General features: G+C 42.1%; 1 protein-coding gene across 1 annotated transcript in view; it reads left to right on the top strand.

Annotated features, from left to right (window-relative positions):
* Nucleotides 1-7634: 7634 nt before the first annotated feature.
* LOC310758353 (calpain-14-like) overlaps nt 7635-14963 on the top strand; it is a 44578-nt gene continuing 37249 nt past the window's right edge. Inside the window, exon 1 of the mRNA XM_083604523.1 lies at nt 7635-7827. The gene's annotated coding sequence lies outside the window, so the exon portion shown is untranslated. The remainder of the gene's footprint in view (nt 7828-14963) is intronic.

Here is a 14963-nt window from a genome sequence, read left to right as displayed (position 1 = left end):
TGCCTGCAAAGCCAAAGGCGCGGAGCTGGAGGACGCATTGCGCCACCTAGAGGGCAGAACGAGGATTTGAGCGAGGATTTTAGAAGTCTCATAAGAAAATACCGCAGACAGTCTGAAGATGCTTCTAGTGATTATACACCCCAAGACAGGCAAAAGAAATGACATCTTTACAAATCAACCACATAACTTGTGGAACTCACTGCCACAAGGTGTCGCTTGACAGCCTTAAAAGGGGATTTCTCAAACCAATGGAGAATGAAAGGGCATCAAAGGCTGCGAGTCAGGAGAAAATGCATGCTAACTCCGGGATGAGAAAGGGAGCGTTGCTCACCCAGCACATAGCTGAAGTGTGGATCTCGCTCCCACAGAAGGCAGCCAGAGCCACCAGCTTGGATGGCTTTAAAAGAGGATTAGGCAAAATCATGGGGCTTAAGGGATCAGTAGTTACTAGCCATTATGACTATGCTCTGTGGAGAAGGGGAAGGCCTTTTCAGTGGTGGCTCCCAGACTTTGGAACTCCCTGCCTAGAGAAGTTAGACTGGCTCCCTCCTTGTTGTCTTTCTTCTGGCAGGTGAATACTTTTTTGTTCCAACAGGCTTTGGGGAACTGTCAGCTTTTAATGGAAAGGCTAGTGCCTGGCTGTTCTTATTGCAATTATCTGTTAGGTTTTTTTATAGATTATAGATAGATAAAATCCTATCAATCTTTAACTGTTTTAATGATTGTTTTCCTGTATGTTTTGGCTGTTCTTATTTTTTTATCTGTAAGCTGCCTTGAGTCCCTGTCAGGGAAAAAGGTGAGCATAGCTGTCAACTTACAGATTTGAAAATAAGGGACCAGCAGCCTTGAAAATAAGGGACCAGCAGCCAAAATAAGGGACCTGCAGCCTCACCTGTTCCAGGCACTCCAGTCTTCCTGTCCTCCTGCAGTCTGGTCAAACTCATGCTGGGTAGCTTCGAGAACACTGTCCAACCAACTTTGTAACCAGAGGTTGAACTGAATAGAATCTGAATCACATGCACCACAAGGCCTATGCAGCCTCAACTTAAGATGGCTCCCCGGCCTGGCTTTGCACTGCAAAGTTTGCAGCAGCACGTGCAATAAAATGGCGTCCAGCATTCAAAAACCTACTCAGCTTGCATTAACTAGCCACACACAAGGCATGCAAGCTCCACACCCCAGTCGTTCGTAGACTTCTTATTGGGTGAGCAACACAGCCAAGCAACACAGTTGGAGCCTCTCTCCTCCCTGGCCGGCAGGGAGGGAGGGAGAGGAGCTGCTTCCTTTGAAATTTAAAGGACATCATTTAAGGGACATTTAAGGGACATCCATCAATAAGGGACAGCAGCGGGACATGGCGCTGGAATAAGGGACTGTCCCTTCAAATAAGGGACACTTGACAGCTATGAAGGTGAGGCATAAGTAAATATATAAATTCAGGGTTTGTTTGTTTTTTTAAACCAAAACTTCCTGGAACTCAGTTCTGGCACCTCTCAGGTGGGCGCCATTGCCATTCTAAGAGAACGAGGGAGGCGTTCATTTCTAGAAAAATAGCACTGTATATAATTATTATTATTATTCAGCTGGAGGCAGTAATATCAGTTGCTGGAAACCACAGAGTTTTCAGGGCCTGCTTTGCACATATCTGGAGTTCTCTGCCATGGATTCGGTGATTTTTTGGGGGGACAGTCTGCTGTATAAAATGTTGATTTGATTTCTAATATTTAAAACTATTTTCTGTAATGTTTCCAGAATGCTTTCTAAACTTAATTTATTAGTGGCATTCTGCATTTCATTGACATGTGTTGTACATGTGGCTGGGATCACTGTCGTGAGTAATGCAGTTTTAGTCCTTGCTTTGTTTTTGTGACATACGTGGGAGAATGGATTGTGCAAGGACAATGTGAGCAAAGTGTTTGCCCCAGACTGTTACTAATTTTCATTGTGCCTTGGTCCAAATGCTTAGGCTCTGACCCTTTGCAGCTCTACGCACAAAACTTTATCCGTTGGCCCTGCTGGGCCTCACTCCAGGTCAGGGAAGAAACTTAATTCAATTCGCATTTAAAGGCAAAGTTACCTTTTCTGAATTCTGCAATGCACTTCTCCTGCCAAGTAGTGTACAGTGGTACCTCAGGTTACATACACTTCAGATTACATACACTTCAGGTTACAGACTCCGCTAACCCAGAAATAGTGCTTCAGGTTAAGAACTTTGCTTCAGGATGAGAACAGAAATCGTGCTCCAGCGGTGTGGCGGCAGCAGGAGGCCCCATTAGCTAAAGTGATGCTTCAGGTTAAGTACAGTTTCAGGTTTGGTACGGACCTCTGAAACGAATTAAATACTTAACCTGAGGTACCACTGTATATATAAAAATGCATATGCCAGGAGGAAGTGTGCAAATTAATGCATATACGATTGAAAATAACATTCAAAAACACATTCCTTTAAGGAAAATTGCTTTGGAAAAAAAGGTGTATATTAGAACAAATTCCATACAAATATATATAAGGAAAAAATTATTCTGCTAGCACAAGGACTTTTAGCTGCACAACGGAACTTCCTTGCTCTCTTTTCTTCCTGCATGCCCCATAATGCCCCAGAACATTAGAGGAAATCCTGGAACAGATTTAGGGTTCATGGGGAGGCACGCAAGGAAAGAAAAGAAAAGGGTGGAGTAGTTCTATGGTGCAGCTGAATGGCCTTGTGATAGGGTTGCCATAATTAACAAAGTTGTTTTTCCTAATCTGGACACAAAAGTCCTATGCATTTGGACCAAGGCGCAATGAACTTTTTTGGGGGTGAAGTTGTTGCGCTTTTTTTTTTTAGTTTTGCCCGAAGTTGTTGAGCTTTCTGGGCAAAATCACAAACAAAAAAAATGAAGTTTTTGAAAATCGCCAAAAATGACACTGCCAACAATATGTCCGGATTTTCCTGGACATTCTTTTTTTTTTAAAGCAATTTCTGCCTGGACACTGCTTCTGGACATATATATGGCAACCCTACTTGTGATAGCCATCCTTAATAGAAAAAACAGAAACGTTGGGAAACCAAAATGGAGGGATTCACCCAGCCCTCCTGCTGGGTGCATAACTCTGCCTCATGACCCTCGCTGGGCTTTACCCACAGAGCCACACAGGTCCCTCAGTAGGTGGCAACTGAGTGATTGTTGCTATTTTTCTCCTTTCACAGCATTCTGTCTCTATATTATTCACCTGTACAGTACGTGTTTTTCAGCATGTTTCGTACTGTACTGTGCTTATATTAATAGACAGCCTTTGGTATCTATTATTTATTGAAGGCATTTATATACCACTTTATTATTTGCATTTCCTAGCCATGCACATAAAACAGTCTACAGAAGATGGATGGGACAGTAAAACAATAAAAAATGATCATAAAACCAAGCACGGCCTTGACAATGTCTGCTGGACTATGAGCCTGAAGTTCAAGGAAGGGACCTGTCTAATCCCAATTAGGGGGAAGTTCCACAGGTTTGGGCCCATGACACTGACTGCACAGCTTCCATTAGTTAGAAGTCATGTATCTGAACCATGGGGGGCTACCAACTAGTGTTAGAAACGGAAATGAAATCTAGGAGCTAAATGGCACCTTAAACCTAGGTTATGGGTGCAACAATGGAATGTTCGGGCACGTTTTTTAATAATAAGAATACAAAGCTGAAAGAAAATGAACTTCAGCTAAAATATTACATTCCTTTTTCACAGGGTCTAGTCCTTTCCCTGCTCACCCCCCTAATATTCTTAAGAGGGGCTCTTCTCCAGTCTTCAGAGAGTAGCTGGAAGCGGGGAGGCAGGAAAAGGTCCTCCTTTCCTTCCACTCTGCAGTTTTGATCTGAAATCTTAGGCACAGTACTGTGCCTGGAGCTCAGAAACTGCTCGCGCTAATGAAATTCCCCATCGCATAATGCGCCTAGAACAATGGGAGTTTTGAACACTGCTACCAACAGAAAGTCCCCCACAAATCTCAGTAATTGGGCAGAAATATAAGGGATCGGGTGGTCCTTAAGATATCCTGGGCCCATGTTGCTTGTTGTTGTTGTTTAGTCGTTTAGTCGTGTCCGACTCTTCGTGACCCCATGGACCAGAGCACGCCAGGCACTCCTGTCTTCCACTGCCTCCCGCAGTTTGGTCAAACTCATGCTGGTAGCTTCGAGAACACTGTCCAACCATCTCGTCCTCTGTCGTCCCCTTCTCCTTGTGCCCTCCATCTTTCCCAACATCAGGGTCTTTTCCAGGGAGTCTTCTCTTCTCATGAGGTGGCCAAAGTATTGGAGCCTCAGCTTCAGGATCTGTCCTTCCAGTGAGCACTCAGGGCTGATTTCCTTCAGAATGTTGTTTAGGGCTAGTAAATTAATACAAGAAGATTGAACATGGCCTGGTAACATATGGGCAGCCAGTGCCAACTTTTGAGCACCAGAGTTATGTGGGGTGTGGTTATGTACCGATCAGTGGTCTAAGTGCAGCCTTTTACAGCAGCTGGAGTTTCTGAACCAGGTGCAAGGGTAGCCTTCATAGAGTGCATTGCAATAACCAAGTCTTGAGGTCACCACTGTATGACTCAGTGCAGCTAGGCTATCCCTGTCTTTGTTGCACTAGCCATAGCTGGTAAAAGCCACCCCTAGCCACTGAGACTACCTGAGCCTCAAGTGACAAAGTGGACCCCAAAACTATACACCTGTTGTTTCAGAGGGAGATCAACTTCATCTAGGACAAGCAGAGGATCAATCTCCTGGACACTGGAGGAACCCACCCACGGCGCCTCCATCTCCCCAGGGTTCAAGCTCAGCTTACTAGGTCTTATCCGTTCCACAACTGCATCCAGATGTCATTCCTGACCATGCTCAGCCTCACCTGACTCAGATATTATGGAGAAATAGAGCTGGACATCATCAGCGTATCTCCTCATAAACCACAATGTCTCCTAACACAGACAGTGAGGTTTATTCAGAAGTGTATTCCCTCCAAACCTGAGAGTGACTAACTGCTTACTCATTATCTGCTTGAAGAAAGAGACTCGCTACCTTTACCAGTGCCTCAAAATTAGTCACCTAAGAGGAAGTAGATATATTTTATAAAAATATTTTCTCGTGTTTGTAATAGTAAATTTGGTTTAATGTCTACAAACTTGGCATGTTAATAGGGTTGCCGTGTTTTGAAGAGCAGAAAAAAAGAACGCTGTGACTCCATTCAAAGCAAATAAATGCAAATTGTCTCAAATTCTACCCCTGAAAAAGATGACGTGTGCTGGAAAAAGAGGACACATAGCAAAAAAATTAATATTATTCCTACTACTACTGTATTTCTACATATAATTTTTGGGCAAGCTTTCACAAGGCAGCTTACAATACATATAAAATTTTAAAGCAATGTAGCAATGATTTTTTTAAATACAGCATCCAATAAAACTGTATATTGGGGATGGGAAAAGTAATTAAATCAACAAAAAGCCTGGCAGAATAAGGCAAGTGAGAGAACTATGCAAAGTTCTTGGGATGGTACATTGGGCCCATCACTGAAAGAACCCTCTCCCTGGTACTAATAATAATAATAATAATAATAATAATAATAATAATATATTTATACCCCACCCATCTGGCTGAGTTTCCCCAGCCACTCTGGGTGGCTCCCAATCAAGTGTTAAAAACAGTACAGCGTTACATATTAAAAACTTCCCTGAACAGGGCTGCCTTAAGATGTCTTCTGAATGTCAGGTAGTTGTTTATCTCTTTGACATCTGATGCGAGGGCGTTCCACAGGGTGGGCGCCACTACCGAGAAGGCCCTCTGTCTGGTTCCCTGTAGCCTCACTTCTCGCAATGAGGGAACCGCCAGAAGGCCCTCAGCGCTGGATACCAGTCTGATTGCTCTTAATGGTAGCTAGAGCAGCCTTTCCCAACTTCGGGTCCTCAGATATTGTTGGACAACAGTTCCTATCACCCTGACCATTGGGTCATGCTTGATGGGGGCTGTAAATCAGTTGGTTAGAGTGTGGTGCTGATAATGCCAAGGTTGCAGGTTCAATTCCTGTATGGGACAGCTGCATATCCCTGTATTGCATGGGGTTGGACTAGATGATCCTCGGGATCCCTTCCAACTCTGTGATTCTATGACCCATAGCTTGAGGAAGGATAGGGCACCTGAAGCCAGTTGTAGGACCCGTGTAGTTTTCTATGGGCTGTAGTCAGTGCAATGAAACCAATTAAATTTAACCAAATGAATTCAGCAAGAGAAGCTATTTGTTTTACTTGACCAACGATTTTTGGAAATGCTGGAACCTCAGTTTTCCATTTGCAACTTATTCTTACCCACTGCAAGATTTCTCTCTCCACATAGAGTAGTGTAACCCCCCCCAAAAAAGTAATGCATATTAAACAAAATGTCTAAGAAGAATTAAAAGAGGATTAAAGAAGAACTTTATTTGGGAATCAGGGTTGTCAACTCCAAATACCTTAAATGCAAACAAATGAAAAGTGGATTTCGGGCATTTCCATCAGAAAGTAGGCTGGTGAAGATTAAGGATGGCCATATGGAACAGAGAAAGGGTCTCTTGCACCCCAAATAGTAGTGTAGAAGAAAGAATTTCAGGAGGTGTCATTTGCATGGCAAATTACATATGCTGCAATTCCTTCTTCTATACAGCTACTGAAGGTTCAGGAGACCTGCGGTCATTTACATCTGGCCTATGGAGATTTCATTAAAAAATAATAATGAAAGGAGGAAATGTTCCACCCAATAGCAGTTCTAGCATAGATTAGAAGCCTTACAAAGGCATATTTCTGTGTGATCTAAATAGATAGATCAAAGTAATTGGTAGCCATATTGCGCTCACAGAAGTAAAGAGCAGCAGCAGCAGCAGCAGCAAACAAGGCAATGCCTTTTATTGCACTGATTAAACTGCGGAATGAGAATGCAGTAATCCCCTACTAGGAAAGCATTTCGGGCTTTTTAGTTTGGAGAAAAAGCAAGCAGGAGGTGATACAAGTTTATAAAATTCTACATGGTGTGGAGAGAGTGGATAGAAAAAAAGGTTTCCCCCCCCACACACATCGCGAACATCCAATGTGGCTGTATGTTGGAAGATTCAGGATAGATAAAGTAATAATTTCTTTACACAGTGCAGGATGGCTTCAAAGGAGAACTGGGCAGATTCATGGAGGATGATCCTATCAATGCCTAGCCATGATGGAGACTTTGCCTCCATGGTTGGAAGTTGTATATTTCTGTATACCATGTTCATATTTTTATGTGCAGGGTCTTGGCCTCAGCTGATGTGCAGATACGTGGCAACTGTCACAACCTAGCTGACTTCTTCGCATGAAAACTAAACTCTAGTTTTTTGTGTACTGGTCCCAAGTTAAATAAGCCCATCCATCATGTTGTGGCAGGAGGCGTTTCTGTCCACAGAGTCACCTGTTTACACTTTAAGGTTTGGAGAGAAAAACAAGCCATAAACAGAGAAGGAAGTGCTCTTTCTTTTGGGCAACAGCTGTGTCATTTTCTGTCAAGCTGCCAGGTCCTTCCAGGTAAGTCATGTGATTGACGTCGAAAATGCCTACTGTTGCAACACTTTCAGCAAACCCATTCCGTTAACATTTACCTTCCTTGAACTTTTGCTTGGTAGGTGGAGATTACCTGTTAGATTTGCATAAGCAGGATGTACGTACACATAAATGTTTAGATGAGAGAAATCGTCGGAGCTTTACTGCCAGTTAGGGCGAAAGATAAGGTGCTACTTGAGACTGAAACTGCTACTCTGCTAGGATTTATTACTAATCTCTTGTGAACAGAAGAAAATACTTGAAATAAGGTAAGATGTTTCAATGTTCTTTTGTGCTACAGAAACCAGAAGTCTAGAAATTGGAGCTGCGTTGCTTTTGATAGTTTAGATTTAAAGATGCCTAGGGCCCAATCCACAGCCCAGTGGAACTGAAATGGTTAAATTTAAACAGATTACTGTCCAATTGAAGTTGGCCATCAACTTAATCCAGAAACCTATTTGGTCACCTGGAACACATTTCCACCCTATTATCATTATTGGCATCTTAAATGCCAATTATATTTTATTATTTGGTGGCTGGCTTCCTGGGCTTTTATACTAAACAAGGTGATGGAGGAACTTGCTGGGACCCCAAATCTCTTTAAAAATTGGCAAATTGATAAGACGTGTGTTTTTGTTTGAGAGATGGTCAGGACGAAACACTGGAGGAAGTGGATTTAACACTTTCCCCTGCAGCTATTTGGAAACACTATATATCCACGTAAGCTCCCCTAATGGAACAAATATCTTGGGGGAAAGTAAGCATCATGGGGGAAGGCTGGGCATGGATTTCCTTTGTCTCAAAATTTGGCTCCTAGCTTGGATATGAAGGATGTAAGCACCTTCCAACCTGTGTTTAGATCTCATTTGATTGACAGATCTTGTATATCCTTGTATATTTCCCTAATTTGTTTGAATGACAGATATGCTACATACTTTCTTTATTATTTGGTTTGCAGCGTTCTCCCTGGTATTCTGACCATAGCTGTCAACTTTTCCCTTTTCTTGCGAGGAATCCTATTCGGAATAAGGGAATTTTCCTTAAAAAAAGGGAAACGTTGACAGCTATGATTCTGACCTTCTTGATTTTGTAACTGTGCTGGATCATGTCATTTGTTTTCACACGTGACTGTTGTATGTTTTACACCCGCCCCCCCCCCCGCCCCCCAAACCCACTACTCAACATAGTGGTTTTTTAACAGGGCAGTCTTAGTGAACAGAATAACAAAATGTTTGAAATGGCCGGATTAATGTTAGGGGGTTTCTTTCAGAAATTATTTTGTATGTAGAATATCCAAGAAATGAAACAAAATGACACTGACATGTAAAAACTCCCGCTTCTACTTTCAGTTCTTGCATTCTTTCAGTTGCTGTTATATTTGTGTTTCACTGGCACAGTTTCCTATTGGGGAGGGGTAGGTCTGAGTGTAAAGAAAAGTTGTTTCAATAAGGACAAAGTAAAGTGAAGTGAGTGGAAAAGAGAGGACATATTTACCACCTCAAAAATTAGATGGGATAATGTTTGTAACTGCACAGTGCAGTGGTATCTTGAGTTAAAACTTAATTCATTCTGGAGGTCCATTTTGAACCTGAAACTGTTCTTAACCTGAGGTACCACTTTAGCTAATGGGGCCTCCTGCTGCTACCACACCACCGCCTCACGATTTCTGTTATCATCCTGAGGTAAAATTCTTAACCCGAGGTACTATTTCTGCGTTAGCGGAGTCTGTAACCTGAAGCGTCTGTAACCCGAGGTACCTCTGTAACTGCTTTTAAAATGTTTTTAATAGTAGCTACCTTTATATGTTTTTAATTGCAATTAGTTTTAGAATATTTTAACTGTTTTAGAATGCTTTTGATGTCTTTGTTTTTAAATTGTGCATCTGTTTGCTGCACTGGGCTCCTTGGGGAGGAAGGGTGTGGTATTATTATTATTAATAATAATAATAATAATAATAATAATAAATCTGTTATAATATGGAATTCTAAGCCTGGGGGCATTTACTTACTTACTTACTTACTTACTTACTTAAGCAATTTATATACCTCTTAGCCACAATAGTCTCAAAGCAGTTTAGAAGGATACAATACAGATTGTTTTTGCTTTCTTTGTGTTTAAATTGTGCATTTGTTTGCCACCCTGGGCTCCTTGTAGAGGAAAGGTGGGGTTTAAGTTCAATTATAAATAAATGAATAAATAACCCGTTACAATAGCCTATATGGGATCTGAAGGCCAGGAGACATTTGTTTGTTTGTTTACTTAAACAATTTACATTGCTATCTACAATAGTCTCCAAGCAGTTCAGAAGGACGCAATACAAAAAGTAAAAACCCTTGGATAGTTCAAATAGAGACTTAATATCGTTTTTATAATGATATGAACAGTTTTAGTATCATCATTTATTCAATTTATTTTAAGCATTTCTATATCGCTTCCTGCTGCAAAAGGAATCTTAAGTAAACAAACAGATCATGACAAAATATCAAACAGATACAAATACTCTAAAGGCTGACATTTAAGGCAGCATACTTTACAGAAATACAAGATATTATTTTCTTGAACATTATAAAAGAAAATACTTGTGAAAGATAGTCCTTGGAGCACCCCACAATTGCCTAACCTTGACTCCCATAGGTTCAGGTCAGGGGTCACAGGCAAGAGACTTCAGCCAGGTGATAACAGGCAAAACAGCGGCCTGTAGGCCTGATCTTTATCGTTGCAACAAGACTTTCCACTACCACAAAGACGAAGCAGCCAGAAGCCCCGATCAATTGTTACATCAGGTTTTTAAAAGTTTCCCAAACCTTCCCATAATGCATTCCCAGAAGCATCATCAAGATATCATAGATACGTCACAGAACCGGTGTGGTCTCAGGTAGAACCTGAGATCCAGGCATGCCCCTGTCAATCAAATACAGTAGGGGTCAGCAAGGTTTACCCGTGATTTCCGGCATCTGTGTCTATGCAGACACGATTTTTGGCCTCTGTGCATGCACAGACATGATTTCCGGTGCCGTGGAATCAAGTCCCCATGCTGCACTGCGCTGGTTTAGCGCAGCGGGCGGGGATTCGCTGAGCGGGGTAGCTTGGTTCGGGGGTGGCTCGTGGGCCACTTGTGGCCCATGGGCCTTAGGTTGCCTACCCCTGAAACACAGTTTTCACATTTACTCCATCACAGTACAAAGGAAAGTATTTACAGTTGCTTGGTCCCTGAGTTAAGTCAAATGCACCCCTTTGACTTGTCCAGTCTTCATCCCACTATGGGATGGGTATGCATTGTGATTGAGATGGTAATCTGTCTGACACTCTTGAGGCAGGATCAGGGCCAGATTTAGGTTTGATGAGGCCCTAAGCTACTGAAGGTAATGGGGCCCTTTATATGTCCAGCTGTCCTTTGTCAATAACAAATTCTCGCTGTTTTTTGCGTTGAATATATGCTATATGGTAATTTATGGAACTAATAGGTATCTAAAGCCATTTGCACGTGTTGCCACGCAATTAGTCCATGTAGAATGTAGGAACCCTATATATAGAAATGAGCAAACCAGTGATATTTTAGGGAGCAGGCTAGCAGGCGGGGTCCATTACTTACATCATAGGAGCCTAGACAAAACAAAACACTCTTTCTCTATGTAGGTTTTATTTTATTTGTTTTTTATCTTATATTTTGGAAATATACATCCAGTTTTCCCCCCTTTATTTTTTGGGGGGCCCCGAAGAGAGTGAGGCCCTAAGCTATAGCTTGTTTAGCTTATACGTATATCCTGCTGCAGGATATCACCTGTTATGACTCCTTAGGGAGGCCCTGGGACATGACTGTATATCTCAGGGATTATGGTGGGCTCACTCACCCCTCCAGTTATACCTCACTTCCCTGGGCCCTAAATGCCATTGGAACTGAGAAGATTGATACGAGTGATTTCTTAATGAATTTCTAAATTTTTCCTATTGAGCCAGTACGTAGATAGATTTATCAGCTACATTTGGTATTGACACTTTCCCTGCTTTTCTCTGCTGGAGACCTGGGGCTCAGCCAGGATTATGGACTCCTGCAAACTGGGATGGGCTTCCCCTGCAGATGCAATGCTTCTGCAGAAACGTTGCTGTTCATTTTCTTGACATTAGGGGCTGCCGTCAAGGTTCTCAAGTTTCTGATTAGGCAGGCCCTTTGTAAATGGAGTTTTGAACCTAAATGAATGAGGTTTGGGTAATGTGCAGCGAAGACCCCTTATTCTTGCCTTGTGGTGAGGCAAGGCTCCGGGGGGGGGGGCGGGTAGGGCAGTCTCTCAGCTTCTCCCATCCAATTTCCCTGTAACACATTACAAATGAAAACCAAATGCAAAAATATGACAAAAATTCCAACATTATTAATGACTCAGCAAAAGGAAGAAAGAAACAGAAGTTGCACCCACATTCCTCTTGACAAAAAGTTCTTTTCTTGTTAGGAGCCATTTTCATTTTGACCGAAAGCTGCTGTAGAAATCTTTTAAAAATGCATTTATTCGACAACACCATAAATCTAGCTGCTCTATCAAACAAAAACAAGTCCAAGAGAAAGCTTTATCCTGATGCCTAGGGGTGCAAGAGGCAACTGAGTACTCTAATAATGTTATTTTTTGTTTATAGCGTATTCCCTTAACACCCAGACCTGGCTATTGTCAAGAGACAAGAATGCAGGGTGAAATGGCACTACTGGCCTGACCATTTAAGGTTATCCTGCCTTTTGGTTTCTGGCTTCCGGGGAAGCTGCTATTGTGCCACAACAATAAATTTAGCTCATTGACAACAGCAATAAATCTGTCCCAAATTGTTTGACTTGCTTAATCAGTAGCCCAGTTTCATGAAGCCACGGTGCTGTCACACAATGTTGTATATTTGATGCAGAGTTGCTTCCCAAATAGTCAGTATTTCATTATGTCCTGTGAGGCATTTTTACAGTCTGACGTCTAACTTGTTTTCATTCTATGTCACAATAAATCATGGCTCCTTAGGATTCTCTCATCTGCCACACTTCTCAACCCTCCCGCTACATGGATATTTGCCCAACAGAGACATACAGTACAGCTAACATACAGTTAAAACTCTCTGTTCTCAAAAACAAAGAAAGATTGTTTGTCACAATAATTTATTTATTTTTAAAGGAACAAGTCTTTTTATTATTTGTATTTTGTCATGTGCAAGTAACACGAAATGTTCTCATCTCACTTATCTACCTGGTTGGCTTTTATTTATTTCATTAATAATAATAATAATAATAATAATAATAATAATAATACTGTTATTATTTATATGCCACCCATCTGACTGAGTTGCCCTAGCCACTCTGGGTGGCTCCCAACAAAATATTAAAAACACAAAAAACATCAACATCAATTTATGCATCATTTTTAAGATACGTCCAAGGTATTTGGATTTTAAAGCTAGAAGATAAAAATCAAATCAAATCCAGAAAACAGATTTTTAGCTGTTACAGGTAGCCCTGAATTGGGACATTTTTAATGTTTGATATTTTATTATGTTTTTCTGTGTGTTGGAAGCTGCCCAGAGTGGCTGGGGCAACCCAGACAGATGGGTGAGGTTTAAATAAAAATTATTAGAGGGATGGGAAACCCGTGACCCTCCAACTCCCATCAGTCCCAGCCAGCATGGCCAATGATCAAAGATGATGGGAGTTGTAATCCATCAATATCTGAAGGACCACGTCCCTGGGTTAAATAGTGTAATCCTGTGCATATCTACGCAGAAGCAAGAGCTACTGAATTCAGTGGGACTTACTCCTAGTTAAGCAGGTGCATGATCACAGCCAAAGTCTGAAAGTCTCCCTGGAAGAAGAACTAGGACAAAGAACCTTGCTTGGCATTATTTGGATCCAGTGAAGTAATAATAATAATAATAATAATATTTATTTGTCTCCCATCTGACTGGGTTGCCCCTGCTACTCTGGGTGACTTCCAGCAGCACAGCAAAACATCAAATATTAAAAATATCTATAGTTTTTAATGAACATCTATAGTTAGTTTCATTCTGGGCCCACAGATATTGGTTCATTAGAATGGACCAGTTTTTCTTCCCATATACAACTTGGCTTGTTTGATTAGAGATTGGCTTTGCCCCTCATTCCACATTTCAACTAGGAAATATGTGGGAACTAGGAAATTGTTTTCTGGGTTAGTGGCACGGGATATGATGGCATAGCTGCTGTCACTTACCGGGCTGGGCTTGGACAGCTTGCTTTAATCATCCTCACTGACTCCTCTATGGTTTACATTCAGTGCAGCACATTCGCAGTGTGGCACAGATGTGGCTTCCCTGAACTTGCTCCAGTGATGTTTGAATAACAGATTGCTTTTAGAATCCTAGGAGCCATAATTGAATAATAATAATAATAATAATAAGGCTCAGCACTAGGTTTTGGGAAACCCTTTGTCATGTTATTGGATTGTCTTCTGCTAAAGCAGACATGGGGAACCCCAGAGTTCTTCACAGACCACACCCCTCCTCACTGTCTCCGCTTCAAATCCTTGGCCGAAATGCATCCTCGAACTCTGGTGACTCTTGCTTGTCTGAATGGATGAGAGAGGGAGCTGTGCGAGTGTGTGCAGAAATTTTACAAAGGTAATACATTACATTCATAACTTCACCCATTTTTGCCTCTGGCCCCATCTACCACTGTCATGTGATCTCCACCAAGGCCCTTGGTGACTCACACCCAACACATGTAGGCAGAGGTTCTTACGTCAAAGTAAAAAACGGATCTTTATTCAGAGGGTAACAGTGGACAGGTTTGGCAGTGGACTCAAGAGTCACACTTCAGGAGCTCAGGAATCAGACAAGATGTTTAAGACTGGTCAGAAGCCACTAAGGTTCCTCCAGAATTTTCACACCCTGTCCACCAAGCATTTAAAAACAAGGCATGAGGTAGTTAACTGGTGAGATTCACTTGCTTTGCGAGAATGTTGGGATTTCAGGGCAAGGTGTAGCAAGGTCAGGTGGTACCCAGTGTGAATTTTTTTTGTCACCCCCCCACTGCAATTTTTGGGAACGTTACCCAGAGTTGTTGAGCTTTTTTAAGGGAGGGTACCTAGCATCCCTGGTGGGCAGATTTTCGCGATTGGCGCAGTCACCGTCATGACACCTGGGGCAGACCGCACCCCCGTACCCCCTTGCAATGCCCCTGGGTAGATCTGCTCCCACCTATGGAGAGCAATGTCTAGTTCTAGGAAACAAATTTGCCCCTCTCCTGAGACCAAGCCCCCCAACTGTCTCAATTTGATCAAGACGTCCCAGAATTACAGAAGCCATCCCGGCTCCTGATTGGATCTCAGAATGTCCCACTTTGGGGTCTGCCGCAAGTCAGCTGACTGGCTGCCACGAGAGCTCAGGACCAAAAAAGAAGCAACCCAGT

The sequence above is a fragment of the Podarcis filfolensis genome, assembly GCF_964270895.1.
Source record: "Podarcis filfolensis genome assembly, chromosome: 3".
Lineage (NCBI taxonomy): Eukaryota > Metazoa > Chordata > Lepidosauria > Squamata > Lacertidae > Podarcis > Podarcis filfolensis.
The sequence above is the reverse complement of the archived record's forward strand: the minus strand, read 5'-3'. Positions and strand labels throughout refer to the sequence as shown.